The sequence below is a fragment of the Schistocerca americana genome, chromosome 8 (assembly GCF_021461395.2).
Source record: "Schistocerca americana isolate TAMUIC-IGC-003095 chromosome 8, iqSchAmer2.1, whole genome shotgun sequence".
Lineage (NCBI taxonomy): Eukaryota > Metazoa > Arthropoda > Insecta > Orthoptera > Acrididae > Schistocerca > Schistocerca americana.
Window position 1 is genome coordinate 152,407,190 of NC_060126.1, and position 25,403 is coordinate 152,432,592.

The 25,403-nt window shown below is 44.3% G+C and overlaps 1 protein-coding gene across 1 annotated transcript in view; it reads left to right on the plus strand.

The window, feature by feature from the left end:
- Nucleotides 1-223: 223 nt before the first annotated feature.
- The window catches only part of LOC124545227 (sepiapterin reductase), a 155,698-nt gene continuing 130,518 nt past the window's right edge, over nt 224-25,403 (plus strand). Inside the window, exon 1 of the mRNA XM_047124097.1 lies at nt 224-338. The gene's annotated coding sequence lies outside the window, so the exon portion shown is untranslated. The remainder of the gene's footprint in view (nt 339-25,403) is intronic.

Consider the following 25,403-nt stretch of genomic DNA (forward strand, 5'->3'; position numbering starts at 1 on the left):
AGCAGAACTACGATTTACGGCGTATTTTTTTTACTGTCCCGTTTGTTTGTTTTGATATTGAGCGTTTAGAGAAAACGCATTTCAGTCTGTGAATACAAAGAGAACTTTACCCAACGTCCGTCATTTCGTCGTTTTCAATTCGCGCGCCTTAGAACAACAGAATGAGTAATGCCTGAAGCTTCTTGCAACCGCTCGTTATCGAATGACGCACGTGTCACGTGATCCGGCGTACCGGCGTCCGGCCACGGTGTAGCAAGTAGAAACGAAGGAATCTCGAGTCAGTGAGCACCTGTGGCATCAAAGAGCGGTTGATTTGACGTGTTGGTAATTCATTCGAGGTAAGTAAAGGTAGTGTAAATGCTACGTTGTTTCATTCGTGTCATTTTTTAAGGCTGAAATGTGTATCTCTGCAATATTCACGAAGTTATCTTTCAGTCGTATAGTCTCTGTTTTGAGAAGCTCACACCGGCTACTAGCGACAAAAACAACTGTCAAAACATTGTACCCGACTGCCCCTGCCCTTATTGTGATTTATACAGAGTAGGGTCACTGTTTTATCAATACGTGATGTCGGCGATCTTGCTTGATATTTCTGTGCGTCCAAAGGCTTCTTTGTTGTTCTGTTTGCAATAGATTTGCGCGAGAAATATGCGGCGATAGAAGTGACTGTGAAACATGTATCACTGTGGCAGCTAACTTCACGGCTACTATGAACGCTCGAAGCATATTTATATAAAGTGCTACAGGAAAACTTTCTTTTTCGCTTGAATTTACCACGTTATTTTCCTCTTTCCTGAGTGGTTGCAGAATTTTGCTCACTGCTGTTTTTTCGTATTACTGAAACGGCAATTTCTATTTCTTACATCGTACGTAATTGTTCCGCCGGTACGCGTAAACAAATGGAGATCGAAAAACTTAAAGTAGGTTTTTAACTTACATTGAGCAAGAGAGATCGCTAGCACATATTCAAATGTGTCAACTTCAGTGCAACAAGCCGGCAGGTTAGATGTCAGTGGATGCCTCCCAGACGAAGAATAGTATTGTGTGAAAACACAGAGCGACGTCATTCACCCATTGTATCTCGTATTTGTCATAATGAGGCAGAAACTTCAAGGCTGTGGAGCGAGTTGAGGCATACTTCAAGCTAATTCTGTATTAAAAATTAATATTAAAATTGTATGAAATCAAAAATTCTGTTGCCATGTTTTCTAAGAACGTGGAAAGCAGGACCGAAATACAATAACGTAGCACTCCCTTTTTCTGTAATTTCGTCTGTTTAGAAATAACGTAGCTCGTACAGAGAATATGACAATTACTTGGAGTGATTGGCAGCTACTGAAAGGAAAGCTAAATGGATAACACGTTGCGTCGCGCGGTACCGTACCGCAGTGGCTGACGGAAAAACTGCAGAACCTGTGGTTATTCACAGAAAGTAGTGGGCTTGTTTGCAATGTTTTAAGTTATTTGCACGGTCGTTTTACAGAACGATCCCTAGTTGTAGCTATACAGATAATAGAAGACGACTGTTGGCTTCAGTATTGTCGACAACGGAACGGAAACTGCTTACGGCGTGTCTTTGGTCTGAAAATGACAGCTGGCCGTTACCGTACGACATTGTGAAATGCTCATATCATTCTGTCGTAAGTATAAAAATTAACAACGTAAGTTAGTTACCTAATCACCAAGTCAGTTTGTCATTTTATTTCCAAAATTTCACTCTTGTCACTATTTCCGTAATCAAAGTAGACACACGGCGGTTGATGGGAGCGACTTTAAATAGGAAATGCCTTTGAGGCCGCTTCCATCAGCCACCGCACCGAGTGACCGTTTGAATCGCACGAATTGTAACACTCCTACTTTCTGAACTCCTCATAGCATTCCTTCGTACCTTGCTGCACCAACAATTCTTTGATCCTGGAAGACCTCGGAAAGCTCTACGGAACCGACCGACCGCCGTGTCATCCTCCTTTAATTATTCATTAGCAACGAGTCGTCAGCAGACCATTCACGACTGTGTCATTGCTCTTGTTCGAGACAGGGAATTGACGGCGTCGGAGGCAGGGGCATAGTGTAACGTTTGAACGGATTACTTGAAGAGTCTAGTTAATTTGTTTCCTTGGGGGTCTGAATAAAATCGGTTTTCACGCCGCGTCCATTTGAATAAAAATCTCGAGCTTTCGATGGCTCTCTCCGCCATTGGAAGCTCGAGAATTTTATTCGAACTGACTTTTTCAGACATTTCTCCGCGAGACACTCGGAGGACGCACGCCTTTCCACAGCGGTGAGGACGTAATGCGCTGTTTGAGACTGCTGGAAAAACTGTAGAAAAAAAATAACATCCGGCGGGACCCCGGTAGTCAGTGGTTTTTATTTCTGACGGCGATGGAGGAGATAGCCATCGGAAGCTTGAGAATTTTATTCGAATTGACGCGCTTTGGAAATCGAGAACATTTTATTCGTGATAACTTGTTTTTTAAGCTGTTATAATTATAACATTACCATATCAAAACGAACGAGCCAGTATGCTTACATCAGTACGTAGTACATCGCGTCCTCGAAACTTCCAGAAACTGCAATCTAGATAAATGCAGGGTGTCCCAGGAGGAATGATCAGGATTCAGGGATATGTCAAGAAAGATCATTTGAAGGAAAAACGTCTAGTAAATATGGAATCTAGAATGCAAACCTTGAGGGCTGTGAGCACTTGTTTAGCAGAAGAAATTTCTTTCGCAGTATAGAAGATCGAGTAGTGTTCATAGCTTTAAGTACGCATTTTAGAGCCCATATTTACTAGCTCTTTTTTTTAATTAAAAAGTGATCGTTCTTGTCATGTCCCTGTACATCTGAAAAGCAACATCCAAAAAATTTGAGAGGTACATGTCATGCAGGTGATGTAAGAACTGCAATAGCAACAAATTCTTACAACTTCGACAACTTCATGATTCACGCGATGTGAAATCGAAGTGTACAGTGACCAGTCTCCGTATTTCACAGAGCACTATGACATTCAGGTTCTACAGTTCTGACAGGGGCGCTAATGACCTTAATTGTTTTTTGCGGCCTAAAACAAAACACTCTGGTTTCCCTTCAGAACAGATAAATCTTTCATCTTTTACTACAGTGGACACACTTGTGGAGGCTACGGCTATCCGAGCGTGTAATTCGGGGAAATGCTGTTTCGGTCGATTGCGTCTTTGTTTCCGTCTACGTATGCAAGGTAGGCAGAAAATTGGTACGCGTGGGAAAGTCAGCCCTGATGTTTTTGCTTGGTGGAGGGTCATTCCCTTTCTGCCCTGAGCTACACAACTTCGTATGGAGTGACGGTTCTATCTGAAGACTCTCGAAACCTGTCGGGCTTTGTCGTTGGCAGCAGACACAGTAAGTCTGGGAATAAGCGCCTTTTCCTGTCCGGACTGTTTCCTACAACCGCTCAGTCTGAGAGCCCATTCACGTGAGCAAATACTCCGGCCCAATTCGCACAGAATTGGCGCGGTGTGGACGTCTGTCGGGGACAAGGCGCTGTTTCACGCCACCTCCATGTTGACAAATGAAGCAGTTCTCAGAGGTGCGTCGTTTCGTGGTTTGCGCGTCAGTTTGTAGTCGGGAATGGCGCACCGAAGTCACGCGTGGCAGAGACGTTAAAGTGGCGCTGCTGTATTCATGCATCCGAAGTAATGCGATGTGCCTAAAAATGGTTTTATGTAAATCTGTAAACAGTTTCTCAGTAAAACTTTTACATTCCGCGTAAAAGATTAAAAATCACTGTTTTGAGGTTCGCACGTGTTCTCAGATACGCGGTCTTTTTCATTCGATTATGAGGAAACTATTCGGTAATAAAGCTGATTTTTCCGAATCTGATAGTGGCATCATAGGTGGGTACTGAACTGGATTTACCTCCGCTAGTGCTCAGTTACCAGTGATACTTCCCAAAGAAGTAATTCGCCAGGCATATTTGCGTTGAAGAGTTTTAGTACCGGGCCACTTTACGTTTGGTGGGTTTTAGGACATAGCTAACATATAGAAATGTTTCTAACGGTGTAAGGAGAGTGGTGAGTAAATAAGTGATACATTTTGCCGTTTTGCTATTGTCCACAACACTCGACGTTATAGCTGCGTGTTATGCGGATTTGTGATTCGTGTTTCACATTCGTATGTGGTTTATAAAGTCAGTTACAATCAAATTTTAAGTTAATATGCATTAAGCATTATTTTCATTTTAGCACTAGAGACCGACAATCGCAGATTCATTAGCAGAGTTAGCTGCATACAATAAGCGTAAATCGTTCTTGTCTACAGTAACAGTAATTCATAGACGAAACATTTTTTCGATCACATACTGTCGAACAAATGGCGTGCATTCCAGTGACCAATGAATGAGAAATTGGATTTTGCTATTGATATAACTAAAATATTCTGTGTTCTGGATATTTTATGCTTACCTATTTTATACTAACATATTTGGGCTTTCTTGATGCAGACAGTTTATATGAGATAAAACTCCATTTTGCATATTGTTGTGACTGCTATTACACAATTACATATATTATCTTTGAAAAAAGACCACTATCTTTTTATATTCCTGGACGAACAACGTTGTGTCTGTGCAGTTATGTGGCTGAAACGCTCTGGTTTTTGTATTACTTATTGCAGAAATAGAAACTTCGTTTTTAGAAAGTACAACACTGGTCAAAATGCATAATGTTTACTGTAATGCAAATCTGCAAAAGCAGCAAATGAGGACATGGGAAAATTTAACATTATTCCCATAGCAATTACACTAAACATGTAACCAGGATTACATTTTTTGTTCTCAATCAATGTGTTTTGCCAGACAGACATGTAAACCCACTATTAATTTCGTACTTGCTCACAGAAATTCGTTTTTCAGCTGGGATATACTGTTACATGTCAAGTAACGGTTTCTTGAAAATACAGGGTGATTCAAAAAGAATACCACAACTTTAAAAATGTGTATTTAATGAAAGAAACATAATATAACCTTCTGTTATACATCATTGCAAAGAGTATTTAAAAAGGTTTTTTTTCACTCAAAAACAAGTTCAGAGATGTTCAATATGGCCCCCTCCAGACACTCGAGCAATATCAACCCGATACTCCAACTCGTTCCACACTCTCTGTAGCATATCAGGCGTAACAGTTTGGATAGCTGCTGTTATTTCTCGTTTCAAATCATCAATGGTGGCTGGGAGAGGTGGCCAAAACACCATATCCTTAACATACCCCCATAAGAAAAAATCGCAGGGGGTAAGATCAGGGCTTCTTGGAGGCCAGTGATGAAGTGCTCTGTCACGGGCTGCCTGGCGGCCGATCCATCGCCTCAGGTAGTTGACGTTCAGGTAGTTACGGACAGATAAGTGCCAATGTGGTGGCGCTCCATCCTGCTGAAATATGAATTGTTGTGCTTCTTGTTCGAGCTGAGGGAACAGCCAATTCTCTAACATCTCCAGATACTGTAGTCCAGTTATAGTAGCACCTTCGAAGAAAAAGGGACCAAAAACTTTAATGGCTGAAATGGCGAACAAATGTACAACTAAATGAAACTTTATAGCTCCCTTAATTCGCCGACAGATAGTGCTTAGCTCTGCCTTTTGTCGTTGCAGAGTTTTAAATTCCTAAAGTTGTGGTATTCTTTTTGAATCACCCTGTATATGATAAGGTGTCATTGGACCGAACTACTTAGGTCATCGGTCCCTAAGCCTACACACTACTTAACCTAACTTAAACTAACTTACGCTATGGACAACACACACACCCATGCCCGAGGGAGGACTCGAACCTCCGAAGCGGGGAGCCGCACGGACCGTGACAATGCGCCTAAGACAGCGCTGCTACCCCGTGCGGCTAACGGTTTCTTCTTGACACTTTACTGGCAGAAGTTTGTCATACAAGACAGGGAAACTGTGTTTTTATCTAATGGTTGATTTCTTGACCCAGTACATCTCTGTTTCTTTGTAATGCTTTGACAAACCCACGGTTGCTGGATGTTATGTCTATTAGTGTAGTAGCGTTGTCAGATGAAATGTGTAGCCGGACATAATCAGTTATTTTGAGTGAGCCTCTGTGCAGCCTATGGTCTGGTGCTCTAAGATGCTTAGGCGGATGGTAAACTTCGGTTCATTGGTAGAATACTGGGGAAGTGCAATCAGTCTACAAAGGAGACAGCTTACAAATCATTTGTGCGACCCATTCTAGCATGTGTGGGACCCGTACCAAATAGGACTAACAAGCGATATTGAATGTTTACAGAGAAAGACAGCGCAAATGGTCACAGGTTTGTTTGACCCGTGGGAGAGTGGGTTGGGTTTTTTTGGGGAAGAGACCAGACAGCAAGGTCATCGGTCTCACCGGATTAGGGAAGGGCGGGGAAAGAAGTCGGCCGCGTCCTTTCAAAGGAAGCATCCCGGCATTTGCTTGGAGCGATATAGGGAAATCACGGAAAACCTAAATCAGGATGGCCGGATGCGGGATTGAACCGTCGTCCTCCCGAATGCGAGTCCAGTGGTGGGAGAGTGTTACCAAGATGCTGAAGAAGCTGAAATGGCAGACTGTTGAAAATAGGCGTGAACTAACCCAAAATAGTCTACTAACAAAGTTTCAACGACTCTTGGAATACACTAAAACCCACTATGTATCACTCACGTAGGTATCGTGAGGACAAGATTAAAATAATTAAAACACACACAGAGGCATTCAATCAATCATTCTTTCCACACTCCATAAGTGAATGGAATGGTAGGAAGCCCCAATAATTGGTGCAATGGGACGTACCATTTGCCTCACTGTGATTTTCAGAATGTAAATGTAGATCAATGAAATCCTCTGGTTCCATGTTGCACAGAAGGAATCCATTGTCCTTGGCGTTGGAAATGACAGGAATCTATTTTTCTGCGCGAAAGGATATTTTGTTCCTCTCGCTAATGGCAAAATCTCTACAACATGGTAGGAAGCTATGCCCATTAACGAGGAATCTCTGGTCTACAGTAATGAAATATTTACAGATAAGATTTTGGAAAAGTGTCGTAATATTTTGAACATCTCACAAAATCAGCAATTTTTAGGTTTATGTTCAAATAAAAATCGTATGAAAAATAGAAATTATGATCGAAACATTCCAGTTTCATTGTTTTTCTCTGAATGCTACCATTCATTTTGACAAACGTAATACATAAATGCTTTAGACTGATTGTGTAAAAATGCTTGAAACGTTCAGGATACATGTTGTGCTACATTTCTTCCCTTTTTCTGACCATAATGGATATATCCTAGATCTTCTTCACTACTCAACATTTACGAGCTATAAAGGATCCAGTGCACCAATATCTTTGTCTGATGGTGACATATTCTGATGCATTCATAGCATCTCTTTGACAGCGCATCTCCAATGTGAATTCCCCCAGGGGCTCAGCGATTGATTGCTGGGTAGGAATTTGTGATCCTGGGTTCCAGACCTGGGGACTGGTAAGCGCCATCAGTCCTCTGTTACCGTTAACTCTGGGCATGCTTCAACGACCACCATGTGGCGCAGTGGTGGAATGTTGTATGATTTGGAGAATGGGGGCCTTGGCTTCACCACCTGGACCGCAAGGAATGTACACACTTATAAAGAAAAAAAAGAAAGAAAAAAGAAAAAACCTCGATCACACGCTGTGCTACATGCTGATGAGGTGAATGGCTGTTGAGGTAAAACATGCTCTAGCAGGCAACCTCTAAGGCCCTCCCCCCTTGTACAACGCTTGCTCAGGCGTGCAAGGATCTGCCTGGGTCGACAATTGTTTCCCTAAAGATCGTGGGATCCCTATGGAATGGTCTCATCAGCCACTTATCAAAGAGCTCGGTTGGTCAGTCGTCCCAAAAAGAGGTCTCAGGATCATAGTAACAGAGCATTAATCTGCCATAATACTTTTATTGTAATCAAGAGAACAGGGGGAACCTTTGAGAAGGTTTCCCCTTTCTATAGTCATAAGGCATTGGAAGGTATTGTTGGGTCCCTAAAAAGTGTCAAATGACTTTGTAATGGGACACTTCTAGTTGAAGCTTCTAATTCAAACCAAGTATCTAAGCTTCTGGGATGTAAGGCTGCAGGTAAATACCCAGTCGAGGCTGAGTTGCATGACACTCTTAATTGAGGGCGTGGTTACCTGCTCCTCTGATGTAATGGAGGTGGATCCTGCGAATTTAGGCGAAGAATGTCAAAAATAAGGGTGTCACGGAAGTGCAGAACTAAGTGAGTCAATGGCAAATTGGAAAAATCTGCAACATTTATTCTAATGTTTAGTGCTCCAGAATTACCTGAAGATATCCTTGTAAACTATGTGTGAAGGTTCGTCCCTTTGTTCCTAACCCAATGCTATGCTTCAAATGTCTATGATTTAGCCATACCCCTATGGGAGGGCTACATGTGGCAGTTGTGGAGTCTCAGGTCACGAATCAGGAAATTCTTGTATAGTTCCTCTGAAATCTGTAAATTGCTCTGGGGATGACCCAGAGTGGAGCGTGAAGTGTCAGGTCTACAATGAGGAAAGGAAAATTAAGGAGCCGAAAGTCAAAACATGTGTACCCTATGGTGAAGCTAAAAAAGCTTTCAAAGCTCTGCAGCATCTGGTTTTTGCTACTTCTTTTGCATCAGCCCTTGAGATGCCAGTGACCAAGTGTGATGTCTCCACATAAACTAAGATCACAGATTAAAGTACAAGCACATGCACTTGTCGGTGTACCTGTGGGGGAAACGCTACACTTGAAACAGAAGTCATTCAAAAGCTGTCAGTGATGGGCTTACCATCTAAGCCACATACCACTGACCACCAATCAGTAGCCTACTAAGCTTTCCCCTTAACCTAGGCAACCAACTCCTCCCATAAGTAAGGGAAAAGTCCTTCAAAAAGTAGTTCAAAGTCGAAGAACGTGGTAGTTAAACCTTCGCATTGGCGAGTTCTATCCCTCTCTGTTGGCGACTATGCTCATAAGGATCTGGACTTGCAGTTGGAGGAACTGGAGATCTGGGAATTGGCTAACGTTCGCCCTGACCTCTCCAGTAAATCACAACCTCTAAGGGAGAAAGAATTGCTAAACAATGGCTCCCACAGGGACTTCTGTGTTGCAGTGGAATTTAAATGGACACCACTCACATTTGGAAGAATTACAGCTCCTGGTCCAGGAGAAACCGTTCTGCATTTGCCTACAAGAAAATCCTCTTAGTCACCAACATACCTACATTATGGGTTTACCACCCCTACAGGAAGGATGATATTGCTGGAGACAGGGCTAAAGGTGGAGTTACTGTTTTCATTGAGGACAGATGCCACTCCTGTCCTGTCCATCTTACCATGATCATCCAAGCAATTGCCGTGAAAGTTCTAGCATCCTTCAACATCACAGTGTGTTCTATGTATCTTCCACCTAATGATGCTTTGGATGCAGATGCACTGACAGAACTCTTCCAGGCACTAACATGCCCATTCCTCCTTGTTGGGTACTTCAGTGCACGCAATATGCTGTGGAGCTCAATTACCATTTGATCCAGGGGTCGGGCGATCGAGCAACTCGTCCATTCTGAGAGTATCTGCCTTCTGAATGTGGGTCAGATGACACTTTTCCACAGCCACTGGGTCTTTTTCAACCGTAGACGTTTTTGTTCCCCAGCTACTGCAGACTCAGTTAAGTGGGAAGTAGCTAAGATTTACATTCTAGTGACCACTTCCCAGTGTGGATCTGCCTGCAAAGTAGGACAGTGGCTGACAGGAGACCATGAAGATGGATGATAAAAAGGGCAAATTGGTTGCAGTACAGTCATCCGGCTATTTTTGAACAAAAGGATTGTGCACAGGACATGGTGGCTCATATTACTTGTGAGATCCAACAGGCTGCCGCGGAGTTCACGCCAGTCTAGCAACCACCTCAGACAGTGGCCTGTCCTTCGCGAAATGACAATTGTCGATTGGCAATCAGGGCCAGACGAACAGCCCTGTGGAACTTCAAACATCGTCCGACTACAGAAAACCTTCACGCCTTTAGATCTGCGAGAGCACCTGCGAGGCGAGTGATACAAGAATAGAAGAGGAATTCCTGGAAGGAATTCACGACTTCCGTTAAATGGTCAGCTACCACTGCGCAAATCTGGGACTCAATAAGGCGGATTGCCGGCAAGGGCAGTACACGTTCCCTTACGGCCTTGTCAAGTAATGGGGTCTTGATGGACCTCCCAGATGACATGGCTCAGGTTTTCGCTGAACACTTTTTTACTGTCACTACGTGATCCAGACAAGGTCCTGCTTTACATGTGTTCTGTAGGACTGCAGAGTTGAGGAAGCTCCATTTCTTCTTGCTTAATGAGGAAGTCTGCGACCTTCTGTCCTCCATGTGCGAAGAGGAATCAGCTCTTCTGTGGCCAGAGACTCTGCTCCAGGACCAGATGAGATTCATTATGCTATACATCATCTGTGACCTGAAGCAAAAGGAGAGCTCCTCTCTTAATCAGATCTGGTATGATGGACAATACCCAAAAACTTGGAAGGAGTCAATAGTAATTGCATTCTGGAAACCAGGCAAGCATCGTAACACCCCTAACCATCACCGGGGTGTAGCCCTTACAAGTAGTATGGGCAAGACTCTTGAATGCATGCTCAATGGCCGCCTGATCTAGCTGCTCGAATCCCAAGGTCACCTGAGGCGCTCCTAGTGCGGCTTCAGGCGCCACTGTTCCACCCTTGACACGTTAATTCTACTGGAGACAGCAGTACAGGAGTCCTTCTTAGGCCAAAACCATTTGGTTTGTGTGTTTTTTGACCTCAAAGAAGCATACGACAGTACTTGGAGGTACAACATCCTTCGACAACTTCATGAATGGATACTACGTGGACGCCTGCCACTTCTTATCCTATAGTTTTTCGAGCACAGGCGTTTTCGATATTGTGTTAGTGATGCCTTGTCTGACTGCTATGTTCAAAAGCATGGGATCTCCCAAGGCAGTGTCTTCAGTGTCACAATGTTTGCCACTGCCATCAATGTCATTTCCTCCGCAGTCAGGAGCCTTATTGAATGCCCTTTATTTGTGGATAACTTTACAGTCTTCTACTCTTCCTCTGATCTCATAATGGCGATGAGGCAGCTACAACGGAGCATTAGGAGGCTGAGAACCTGGGCCAGGGCAACTGGTTTTAGATTCTCACAAGAGAAGACTACATGTGTCAATTTTAACCGTGCTTGTCGAAGTTTTAACTAACCAGTGCTCGCAATGGGGATATTTTTTTCGTTTTATAGAAACTGTGCAGTTTTTGGTTACTCGAAATCAACTTGGCTCCCACATCTGAAAGTCCTACGAACAAATGGCTCCCAGTCATCGAATATTTTGGAATGCCTTAGCGGAAAAACTTGGGGAGCTGACAGGTCTTACCTCATGCAGTTCTATAGGGCATTAGATCAGTCACATTTAGATTATGGCAGCATGGTCTACGGCTCAGCCCAAACTTCCTACCTCAAGATGTTATACGCTGTCCATCCATGAGGGCATTTGGATATCGACTGGAGCTTTTCGGACCATCCCAGTTCAGAGTCTGTGTGCAAAGGCTGGTAAACAACTACTCTGGATTTGGTGACATATCCTTTTGGCTCAACAGGCACTAAAAATCTCAATGTCACTTCAGTCATTGACATTTAGTGCAGTGGTCCAACCCACCTTTGAATGGTTGTTCAGGAGTCAGCCCCATGTGACCAAGCCATCTGGGATCTGGATCCATCAGACCTACAAATGTATGGCCAGGGATGGAACACGTTGCCACCTTGACATCTTGTAAAGGGCCAAAGCGATTTTAAGCTTGACACAGTAAAAGAAAACTTGTACCCCAGATTATGTTTTCATAACTTTGTTTTCGTCCAACAAAGCCGCAAAAGAAGCAAGTCGGCATGGTGCTACCCATCAGTGCCTCATCCCGTTACACATGATCATCTCATTTTCTGACAGAAAACAAACTGCTTTCGCTCACATCGACTACACAGTCATGGCAGACTTTGTCAGTCTACTGCTGGAAGGAGGTTTTGCTTGTCAGACTGAGCATTGGACATAGCCCTTTAACACATGGATTCCTCCCCCAGCAGCAGGATCCAGCACTCTACGAAGTTCGTGGTGTGCCACATTCAGTTCAGCATATTTGAGCAACGTGTGTCCTATATACTGATATTAGGGCAGCTTTCAGTCTCTATGGATATCTGGCAACCATCCTTGCCAGTACTGATTCCCAAGCTACAAGAGTGGTAAAATGATGTGAACCCTCAGGCCTTATCCCTAAACTGCTGGGGAAGGGAGGCAGACTTTAATACATCATAAACTATTCCGCTTGTGGGGCAGACTTTGTCCCTCACATCAAATCATCATCATCATCATCATCATCATCATCATCATCATCATCATCGGGTTTGTGCTTGGCTACCACAGACCCCAGCCTGTGCAGCACTTTTTCCCTTCTGTGCTGCATGTCTATCCTCTTGCTATTCTTCTTCCCCTCCCTTGGGGAACATGTCTGGGGTATTATTGGGAATGTTCTGCATTCTGTTGCTGACCTGCAAACAGTCTCAACTTTATTATTGGCTCCCTTTTCCTTTCCTTGTTTCCCTTCTCTCGTTCCTCCGCTTTGGCGTTTGAGGATCCTCTTTTTTCTTCTTCCTCCCTGTGCACTCCTGAAGGCTGGCTCACATGTCTGACGCGTAGAAGGAGACTGGGTAACGTGTAATTCCCAGCCCTTGGTCGACAGGTAGGGTTTACGTGTACCCCTGGTACAGTCAAGCCCCGGGTAGGGCTGATTGCCTGAGCTGCAACCTTCCCAAACAGCCGATTGGCCCCTCAGTCAGGTGTTCAGGAGGCGTGACCCGAGATATGTACAATCATCTAAGGTGGGTGTGCCCCCTTGTGAAGGGGGGCCCCCAGTTGGAAGGAGCACACCATCGGAGATGCCGGTAATCATGGAGGATTTCCTCACAATGAGTTAATCATCCACTCCATCAACGTCCACGAAACGTAAACGTAATGAGGCTACTGATTCGAAGACCCTTTCTGCTGCGCTGCACTGCAGTTCCTTGTGGTCTCACATACTGAAGATGGTCGGTCCTTTACCACGGTAAATCTCTTTATTATTCAGAAAGGTGTAAATGCAATTTCTGGCCCTGTGAAATCCTGCTCTTGTTTACAGAATGGCACTTTGCTTTTGGAGATGGCTTCCAAATGTCAAGCACAACAACTGTTTGCTGCCTCGCTTCTCCACAGCTACCCTGTTCGTGTCGATGCACGTAGAACTTTGAATTCTTCCCGTGGTGTAATTTACACCAGGCTGCTTGACGGTCTAACTGAGGCTGAAACACAATCTTACCTATCTGATCAGGGTGTCACTGCCATCCACTGTGTAATGAAAAAGGTCGCTTCCTCCTTGGTGCCCACCTACACTCTTTTCCTCACCTTTGATAGGGTGGTGTTGCCGTCCAAGATCAAATCAGGCTATGAAATCATCACAGTCCAGCTGTACATTCCGAACCTAATGCGCTGCTACCAGTGTCATCGTTTCAACCACACTCGAAGATCTTGTCGACACCCAGCCAAATGTGTAACCTGTGGCAGGGATGCACACGAGGGCAAATGGCCGCCTCCTTCTCCCTGATGTATCAAATGCAATGGCGGCCATACCGCTGCCTCTCAGGATTGTCCCATGTATCTAGATGAGTGGGCTGTTCAGGAGATTCTCGAAAAGGAAAAAGTGCCTTACCCAGTAGCTCACAAGTTACTGGCTAGTCGCAAACCCTGTGTACTCCCACCTGGCACCTATTGTTCTGCTCTTGTTACCCCTCGCTCCATGAAGGACATGGTCAAGCAGACATGTGACTTCAAATTTGGCTCTGACATTGTGCAACAGATCAGTGTCAAGGTAGCATCGCCGTCCCCCTATCCCGCTGTGCAACAAACCGTCATACTCTCGCCTAAAGGGGCGAAGCCACCCACTCCACAACCAGGAGGCAGGGAAAGGACAGGAGTAGTATTCCAGTGAAGACTTCTTCCATTCCTCCAGCCAAACAACACCCAAGTCTTCCTCTAACCAGAAGGACTCTAAAGCCGCTAAAGAGAAATGTTCTCCTCCTTCACCAATTTTAAGAACGTGCTCGATGGTATCGCCACGCGGTCCTTTAGCCTGACCGTCCTCTGTCTCGCCGGTACGCACCACCAACCGTTTTTCAGCGTCGGACTCCACAAACCGACCGCACAAGCACGCTGATGCTTCTGTGGACCCCATGGAGCAGGATCCTCCTGCTTCTGTGCCCTGTAGTAGCAACTCTACACCGACTGTCCCTCGGCGGCCGCCGAGTTGACACCCCTACATCTCTTCCTCCTCATGACTGTCCTCCAATGGAACATACGCGGCCTTCGGTCCCACAAAGAGTATTTATGGCTGCTTCTACCGTTGCAGCATCCCCTTGTACTCTACCTTCAGGGAACGCAATTGCGTCCTCAAGACCGATTTGAGCTTTCACATTACTTACTGATTCGTTTTGACCTCTCCCATGAGGTCTGCATTCCATCTCATGGGGGCGTCATGCGGCTCATACAGGATGACCTTCATAGTCAACCCATCTCCCTGACTACCCGTCTTCAAGCTTTTGCCACTCGCCTTTTCCTTCCCCACCTGACTTTCTCCCTCTGTACCATTTATGTACCTCCGTCCTTTGATGTCACCGTGGCAGACTTCCCTCAGCTTATTGGGCAGCTAAGTCTCCCGTTTTTGCTGCTCGGTGACTTTAATGCGCATCATCCCCTTTGGGGTTCTCCCAGGACCTGTCAGAGAGGTGCCATCTTGGCTGACATTCTTAACCAACTTACCCTCTTCTGCATTAACACTGGAGCACCCACTTTCCTTTGACTCCTCACACACCTATTCCCATTTGGACTTATCCTTTTGCACTGCCCAGCTTGCCCATCGTCTTGAATGGTCCGTTATTTCTGACACATACTCGAGCAACCATTTCCCATGTGCTCTCCGTCTACTGACTCCTATCCCATCCGCATGCACACCCAAACGGCAGCTTTAATCCTCCCTGGCGACCTTCGAAGAACAATATTTCCCCAGTTGTGATGACCAGGTGGACTATCTCAACAACGTTATCCTTACCGCTGCAGATCATTCCATTTCTCGCACTTCTTCTTTACCACGTCGTGTCCCCGTTCCTTGGTGGCCTGAGGCATACTGTGATGCAATTGCGAATGGAGACGTGGCTCTCCGCGTTTTTAACCGCCACCCTACGCTAGAAAACTGCATTCATTATAAACAGATGGGTGCAAAGTGTCATAGAGTTCCTTGGGATGGCAAAAGAGCTAGTGGATTTCATTCACTAGTCGACCCACGAAAGTCGAGTTTTAGCCTACCAGCAAGTCAAGACTGTTCACATTGTATCGTTTGGAGTTCTTTGTCGGCTGTTGGGATATTCCTGTGAGCAACAACGTGGTTTTCAAGTTGGAAAATTCTAACCACCCTCCGGTGGAGTTTCACTGTATTTGGTTATTTGAACTGAAGTGCACCAGCGGACTCTTCTGCATTGTGGCCGTTAACATTAAGGTTACCTGCCCTGGCCGTTGACGTAAATTTCAGGCAGTGTAGTTTCCTCATCGTGTTGTTGTCCAGCATGTTGTGTAGTTTGACAGCCCCATGTATGATGGCTGTGTGCGCCAATATCTTCTACATTGTTCCGTTGAACTCCCTGTTGCGCCCTGGTTGGGTGAGGTGGAAGTTATCCTGTCGGTGGGTCCGTTGGCTGTCGGTCGGTTGGGTTGTTGTCGGATCGTGAATGGTTGGCCCGACTGCCTGTCTCACCTAAGCAAGCGTTAGTATTTGAATTCGAGGACGACCCTTGAACATCTGAGCGCCCTTGGGTGTACTGCCCTATTTTTTATAAAATTGTTCTTGTTGTTTGTACTTGTATGGCTTCTAGCCGACTTTCTAAAATTAGAGTTGTTTTGCTATTAAGGCCTTCAGCCTAAATTAAAGAACTGTTTCACTAAGGCCTTGTTATTTAAAAAAATAATGTTATGGAGTTTTAAGTGTTAGGCCTTCAGCCGATTGGAATTTAACTTGTTTTCTTCAGCCAAACTAAAGAACTGTTTTAAGATAAGACTTGCTTTTTAAATTTCTGATTATGCCTGAGTTTTAAGTTACTGGCCTTCAGCTGTTTTTAAGTTAAAGTGGTTTGCAGCCAGTAATTAAGTACCAAAGATTAAAGCTGTGTGTTTAAAAAAAGTTTTTTTTTGGGCTCTTGTGATGTTTGATCAAATAATAAAGCTGTATGTTCGAGTGAAACTGACTGCCCCTTATTTTGGCCCCTTTCCACAATTTGTACTTTCTGCCCTGCGGGATTAGCAGGGCGTCTCACTTAGCACAGTTGCCCATAGCACTGGAGTCAGCGTGGCTCCAGATCCCTGTCGGTACCTTCCAGCTCCTCATCAATTCTCCTCCTGCAGGTCTCGCAGGAGTCTGCACTGGAAAGGTGTCTACTCAGGCCATCTGGCAGGTGGTCACATTGTGACTGGACAATGTATATATAGTGAGGAGAAAGAATATTTTGTGAGTTGGTAATAAATACTATTCGGTTAAGACATGCCGTATGATGTGTCCAATGGGTCAGAGCCGTAACTAGTATGAGGCAGCAAGGACATTGACCCATCTAGCACGAGGATGGAAGACCCCTTGCACTCATAAGAAAACTACGAGAAAACGTGGAAAAATCAACCAGTCAAGTACAGTATATCCTTATATTAAAATAACAAAATTTAGCTTAGGATACCATTCTCACTTACACATGCAAGTCAGTCAGCTTCAGTTAGTAGGCGATGCTGTGTTTGGTGGGTCCATCTACTCGTAAAGCAGATGTAGCAAGCAGAGTTAAAGATCACAGAAAAGTTGTATATGATTGAATTTGAAACGATTTAATTTTGTTGGTGCGCACAGAATTGAAAGCTTAGACTGGTAGTCATTGAAAACAAGTGAGCTTAGCCCGAAGACATACTTAGGCTTTCAGATTCTATCGGAACAGCTATACCCATCAGCCACCACATCCGGGAAACTTCTGAGTGGGCAATTGATACCTGGACCAGAGCGGGGGATACACAGTGATGGGGGAAATTTTTTGCAAATGATACTACTGCAAATTTCTTGTCACCGAAACGGGAACACAGCATTAAACGGCGATGACTATAGTGTCAGGCCTATTGGGCACAGCGAGAACAATTAACATATTAGTAGCTCGAGTTCTAGAGTCCTCTACCTATTCAGTATACACTAAGGAGACGAGACGTCAAGAAAATATATCGGCCCTTAGCATACGAAATGCATTGACAGAAAAACAAAAGCCGACCCATCTAAGGTATTATACGTAAGCAGAAACAAAAATTCCAAACCTCATTTCATTCCGTTTGAGAGACAACTGCGATTTAAAAGGTAAATTAGTTTTCAGACAAATATAGAACTTAATGTTTGGAATTAATCTCCAACCATTACAAGTTTTTATAAAAAATTATTATTTCTTCTGATAAGTGCATGGAAAACGTGTTTCGCGACACCACGGTGACACTCAAACTGTCTTAACAGTGTTTAGACGAGCGAATACGGAGATCATTTCGCACGGAAACTTCGTATGACGATTAATAATTCGTAGTATTTAGATTTCCTTGTAATTACAAGATTTATAAAAATTCGTGCCCCTTCCACTGTTAAGTTTCTGTTTGTTCATGTTAGCACTTAAGTATTCTATTCACTTTGCAACGTAACATGCTCAATAAAATAACACATTCTATATGTGGAGTGTAACTCAGTAATGAATGGTACTTAGCCTGAGATCTGCTCTTGTTCTGGAGAAATTGCCGAGAACTGGATTCACATTTTAGGTTTACACGGCGTTTAACGTGAAATAACTTCGGGATACGTCGAGAAACTTTTTACAGTATTTTATTTCACAGTGTGACACAGATCTTAGGTCGGGGAAAATCGGAACAGCGAGCCCAACCTCATAACAAATGGTTCAAATGGCTCTGAGCACTATGGGACTTAACATCTGAGGTCATCAGTCCCCTAGAACTTATAACTACTTAAACCTAACTAACCTAAGGACATCACACACATCCATGTCCGAGGCAGGATTCGAACCTGCGACCGTAGCAGTCGCGCGGTTCCGGACTGAAGCGCCTAGAACCGCTCGGCCACCGCGGCCAACTCATAACACGATTGCTTATATACATTTCACGATTATTGGAACATTGTTCGTTGATTTTAGGAGTTACAATTAAAAATCATAACATCTTGTTACTTTAACATGCAGTTGGAAACGCTAAAATTGCGGTCATTGGATCAGTACACATAATTCAGTTAGAAACAGAACTTATCATAGGAATTTACATCAAATATTCAACACAACGTTTTTTTTACAGTTTTGTTAATTAAATAGTAAATAAATAAGGTACAGTCGATTTGACGCCTGTGTTTTGGGTGCGACAGAGTGGCGGAATGTTTGATAATGGCTTACCTTCTGATTGCTATCGTTGCTCCGTGTTCTTTCTGCGTGTCACGGTTTGCTGAAGGTATTGGTAACTGGGGACGGACACATTCGTGTTGCTCGTCAGTCGCCTAGTCTCAAAACTGTTACCTAGCAATGGTATGCGCTGCTGCAGAGACCTCTGTATTGTTTAGAACTGCGTCACGTCATAAGTTGTTTGCCCTTAAGCGAATACGCGGAAAACAGTTATCGTTCACTCAAAGAAATTGTTTAGTAATTACAGTAACTAAGCAGGGAAAATTAGGGCAATGCACCCGAGGATGTCTCTACAGTTAAAAAAATTAATTAAAACGTGGAAGCTTAGTGAAGTCAGTCAGAAGTATTTCACAATCATTAAATTGAAAGATTGTTTTCGAAATCATTCCGACGTAAAGGTAGGCGAATCATTTATTTCCTTCACTTAGAGCAAACGGTACGTACATTAGTTAATTAAATACATAGAACGAAAGGAATAGAATTTCAGTCTCTAATTTATCTACGATAACGTTGGAAGCTGAAGAAGTGAATTAAAATTTGTGCTGCGGCCAGGACTCGAACCCGCGTCTTCTTGCTAATTTTTTTTTTTTTTTTTAAATCTCATTTTGTTCGCTTTTGTTCGTTGCATCTGCTCGGGGCGGACGTCGTAAGACGTCCATTGAAGTTCGTTGTTGATCGATTAACTCAGTTTTTTATTACAGAGGGCAGCTAACCCTCTGGCCGAACACGCTGAGCTACCGTGCCGGCCGCTTATTAGGCAGGTTTGCTGACCACTACGCCACCACAACATTATGACCACTGCACTGACTACGGAAGTAAAATACCCTCCCCAACACAAACTCCAACTCACATCTCCCCTTATATTGTCACTATTACCAGGGCTCCCAGGGCACCCTAGCATTGGCCGTAATGGGGAAGTGTTGGGGTAAACTATGATAGAATATCCGTCACGAGTAGCGTATACAGTGGTATGCAAAAAAGAATAAAGTCATTAAATTTAGTCGCGCTGAAGAGGCTAACATCCCTGTATTATGAAGCAGATGTGAACATCTACACATTTTTTGGTCACAGCTTGCTATTGTGATAGGTTTTAAAAACTCGTCTCGTGAACAGTTCCAAGGTAAAACTAGATACCAAGTCCAATACGTTGGGTTGGCAGATAAGAAACAATCTATACACTTACGGAGAGATTTACTGACGTATTTTTAAGGCTCTGACACACATAACTGAAATGTAACGAACTAAGTGTAGCAACAGATCTCATAAACTTAATTTTCAGAGTCAATACAAACCGCTGAAAAGAATTAACACAGCACCTAAAGACTTCCAGTTGGAGTGTTAAGGACGTCGCAGCTGAGTATGACATCTTAGGAAACGGCACTGTCAGAAACCGAGATGGAAGATCAGGGTTTCATGTACAGTTGACGATCTGGTCGTTAGAGATGGTGCGCGAACACTTGAAGGGAAAGGATGGATAAGGAAATCAGCCGTGTCCTTTCCAAAGAAACCATCCCGGCATTTGCTTCAGGCGACTTGAGGGGAAACTACGGGAAACGTCAGTCCGGGTTGGCGGACGTGGATTTGAATCACCGTTCTCCCGAATGCGAGTTCATTATCTTACCACTCGGTTGTTGTCAGAAATAGCTAGAGTCAAAGGATCATGCGCCAAACGACGTGAGACTTTCTATATTTGTGAAAGAGGGTACAGTGTGAAACTCGCCTAGCAAACGAATTAAAGTACACTAGTGGCCATTAAAATTGCTACACCAAGAAGAAATGCAGATGATAAACGGGTATTCATTGGACAAATATATTATATTAGAACTGACATGTGATTACATTTTCACGCAGTCTGGGTGCATAGATCCTGAGAAATCAGTACCCAGAACAACCACCTCTGGCCGTAATAACGGCCTCGATACGCCTGGGCATTGAGTCAAACAGAGCTTGGATGGCGTGTACAGGTACAGCTGCCCATGCAGCTTCAACACGATACCACAGTTCATCAAGAGTAGTGACTGGCGTATTGTGACGAGCCAGTTGCTCGGCCACCATTGACCAGACATTTTCAATTGGTGAGAAATCTGGAGAATGTGCTGGCCAGGGCAGCAGTCGAACAGTTTCTGTATCCAGAAAGGGCCGTACAGGACCTGCAACATGCGGTCGTGCATTATCCTGCTGAAATGTATGGTTTCGCAGGGATCGAATGAAGGATAGGGCCACGGGTCGTATCGCATCTGAAATGTAACGTACACTGTTCAAAGTGCCGTCAATGCGAACAAGAGGCGACCGAGACGTGTAACCAATGGCACCCCATACCATCACGCTGTGTGATGGGCCAGTATGGCGATGACGAATACACGCTTCCAATGTGGGTTCACAGCTATGTCGCCAAACACGGGTGCGACCATCATAATGCTGTAAACAGAACATGGATTCATCCAAAAAAATGACGTTTTGCCATTCGTGCACCCAGGTTCGTCGTTGAGTACACCATCGCAGGCGCTCCTGTCTGTGATGCAGCGTCAAGGGTAACCGTAGCCATGGTCTCCGAGCTGATACTCCATGCTGCTGCAAACCTCGTCGAACTGTTCGTGCAGATGGTTGTTGTATTCCAAACGTTTCCATCTGTTGACTCAGGGATCGAGACGTGGCTGCACGAGCCGTTACAGACATGCGGATAGGGTGCCTGTCATCTCGACTGCTAGTTAGAGGCCGTTGGGATCCAGCACGGCGTCCCGTATTACCCTTCTGAACCCACCGATTCCATATTCTGCTAACAGTCATTGGATCTCGACCAACGCGAGCAGAAATGTCGCGATACGATAAACCGCAATCGCGATAGGCTACAATCCGACCTTTATCAAAGTCGGAAACGTGATTGTACGCATTTCTCATCCTTACACGAGGCATCACAACAACGTTTCACCAGGCAACGCCGGTCAACTGCTGTTTGTGTATGAGAAATCGGTTGGAAACTTCCCTCATGTCAGCACGTTGTAGGTGTCGCCACCGGCGCCAACCTTGTGTGAATGCTCTGAAAAGCTAATCATTTGCATATCACAGCATCTTCCTCCTGTCGGTTAAATTTCGCATATGTAGCACGTCACCTACGTGGTGTAGCAATGGCCAGTAGTGCAGTAAAGGAACTTTGTGAGGACGAGAGGCTGGCAGAGCCCGTAACTGGGATTAAAGCAACACTTTTTTATTCAGCGATTGACTAAATAATTGACGTATCGCTTAGACGCCTGTGTGGCAACACAACTTTTTTCGTACCTATCGCTTATGGCGAAGATCTCAAAAATTGAGTGCTTACTTGCTTGTTCCCGTGTTATCTCGATGCATATTTCTCAAAGTGCCTGGCACTGTAAGACAAAGACGCACCACGAATGAATTATGCGGATGGGATGGAAATCGGTAGATGTGATGTATATGTACAGACAAACAAATGAATAAATTTTTAGGAGAATTGAGTGATTTATTCAAGAAAAGCAGCTTCACAAACTTACCAAGTCAGTAACGCCCAGGTTCATATATGGTCCTTATGCAAGCAGTTATTCGGCCTGGCATTGGTTGACAGAGTCGCTGGATATACTTCTGTGAGATATCGTGCCAAATTCATCCAACTGGCGCGTTAGATCATCAGAATCCCGAGCCGGTCGGTGTGTTCAAAATGTTCAAATGTGTGTGAAATCTTATGGGACTTAACTGCTAAGGTCATCAGTCCATAAGCTTACACACTACTTAACCTAAATTATCCTAAGGACAAAAACACACACACACACCCATGCCCGAGGGAGGACTCGAACCTCCGCCGGGACCAGCCGCACAGTCCATGACTGCAGCGCCCATGACCGCTCGGCTAATCCCGCGCGGCTCGGTGCGTTACAAACGTTCTCAGTTGGGAAGAGATCGGGCAACCTTGCTGGCCACAGTAGTCTTTGACAAGTTCGAAGACAAGCAGTGGACACTCTCGTCGTGTTGGCGGGCATCATCGCGCTGAAATATGAGCACAAGATGACTCGTCATAAAGGGCAACAAACCCCGTCGTAGAATATCATTACGTACCACTCTTCCGTAAGGGTGCGACGGATGACAACCAAAGACGTCCTGCTATGAAAAGAAATGGTGCTCTAGACCATCATTCCTGGCTGTCACACCGTGTGGCAGCCAACAGTCAGGTTGGTATTCCATTGCCGGCCAGCGCGTCTCAAGACACGTCTTCGCCCATCGTTGGGACTCACTTGGAAGCGGGGTGCATCAATGAAGATTAGTTTACACCAGTCAATGAGATTCCAGGCCGAAGACTTTTTTGGAGGCGCTCCAGACAGCGGTGGAATATGAACCTGACTGTTGCCCGCCACACAGTCCAACAGCCAGGACTAATGGTCTGGGTGGCCATTTCTTTTATAGCAGGACCCCTTTGGTTATCACCCGCGGCCCCCGTACAACAGACTGGAACGACGACGTTATTCTACGCCTATTTTGTTGCCCTTCATTGTACGCCGCCCTCGGCTTTTATTTCAGCAGGGTAACGCCCACCTGCACACTTACTTTCTACTGCCTGTCTTCGTGCTTGCCAAATCCTATCTCGGCCAGCAAGGTCACGGGATCTCTCCCCGTTCTGAGAACGTTTGCAGGGCCCTGCAACCATTTCTGGATTTTGACGATCTAACGCGCCAGTTGGACAGAATTTGGTACGATATCTCGCAGGACGACATCCAGCAATTACGAGGGTAATCCCAAAAGTAAGGTCTCCTATTTTTATAAGTACATAGACCTGTTTATTTCTACAGTGGTTTACATCAGTTTACAGCTTGAACATTTAGCTACTTTTCGACATAATCACCATTTCTGTCGGTGCATTTTTGTAGACGCTGTGGCAGTTTTTGCATGCCCATGTCATACCAGTTCGCCGCCATGCTGTTCAGAAAGTTATGAACCTCTTATTTCACCTCGTCGTCAGAGTTGAATCGCTGGGACCACAATTAACGCTGACAGGTGCTGTGAGACTCTGAAAAAACTCAAACGGGCAATTTAGAACCGGAGAAGAGGAATGTCGAGCAAGGGAGTACACATTCTGCATGACAACGCTCGCCCACACATCGCTCGGCAAACCGTTGCTGTCCTGCAACAGTTTCAGTGGACCCACCCACCCTATAGTCCTGACTTGGCGCCCAGTGACTATCACATGTTCCCAAGGTTAAGAGAGCATTTGGCTGGAAAGCGATTCAGCTCCGACGACGAGGTGAAAGAAGAGGTTCATAACTTTTTGAATAGCATGGTGGCGAGCTGGTATGACAAGGGCATACAAAAACTTCCACAGCGTCTACAAAAATGTACCGACAGAAATGGTGATTATGTCGAAAAATAGCTTGATGTTGAAGCTGTAAACTGATGTAAACCATTGTAGAAATAAACAGGTTTATGTATTTATAAAAAAGAGACCTTACTTTTAGAGCCGGTCGGCGTGGCCGAGCGGTTCTAGGCGCTACAGTCTGGAACCGCGCGACCGCTACGGTCGCAGATTCGATTCCTGCCTCGGGCATGGATGTGTGTGATGTCCTTAGGTTAGTTAGGTTTAAGTAGTTCAAAGTTCTAGGGGACTGATGACCTCAGAAGTTAAGTCCCATAAGGCTCAGAGCCATTTGAACCTTACTTTTGGGATTACGCTCGTACATCAATCAATGCCCAGCCAAATAACGACCTGTGTAATGGCCAGAGGTGGACCAACGCGTTTTTTACTTGCTCATTTTGCGAAGCTCTTTCTGTTGAATAAAGAATACAATTTTTCTGAAAGGGTGATCGTTTGTTTGTACATGTACATTAAATCTACCGATTTCCATCCCATACGGATAATTCCTTCGTGGTGAGTCGGTTTTTTCTTTTTTTTGTCTTACAGTGTAGCTTAGGTAGAAAATAAGAGTTCGTTATATTGGTTTTTCTAAAACGGGGACGATTTTATACTTGTAAGAACGATGAAAAGCTGATTTAAGTAGGACAAGAGTTTAGGTCACTAATCAAATACACTTCGGTAGCAGTTTACGTTTTTACATGGATATTCGCACTTATGTAGCTTCTTTGAAATTATCTTTTTATTCTTGTTTTGTCTTGCAGTACAGTTTTACATACAACCAGCAAAACCCACCACCGGTTATTTAGAGGATCGAACTCGCACGTGTAAAACGTCATAGCTCTCGAACTGTGTGTAGTACAGTGATATAATTTTACAGGTTCATTGAGTGGTATATCTCGATACTGGATGCAAAATATTTTGCAAATAGGATTGGTAATACAGAAGTAAGAAATTGTCATGCCTGATGTTGCAGTTTTACTACTTGAATAGCGAAACTGTAGTACGTGATAAACTTTTTTTTCCTTTCGTCATGGGTAGGTGTTAGCGGTAAACGGTTCCGTAAAGGTTTGAAATTGTGTGTAAAGTTTCTCGGGGGTCGCTAACTGCTCTTTCTCAAATACTGGATGTATATGGTCTTGGTACTTTACATGCCGTTAGTTACGCTGCCTGAAGGCGTATACTGTGTGTATTAAACCTTTCACATAACATTATAGTTCTTAATAAGTAATTATGGTAGCATTTTAAAATTTGGCAATAATTGTATGAAATACTGGAAATCGAATTATTGATTTCTAGGGAAGCAGTCAGACAGGCATCCTGCAACTGGAATCGTGCCGTGGGTCATCCATTTACAAACATATGAGGTCCTGCTGACAAGTACTGCCTCAGAACTTTTTATTTGAAAACTCTTAAAGATTTAAATAACACAAAAGTTATTAACATTCTACATCTTTATTCTTTATGTCCACATACTTTCAGC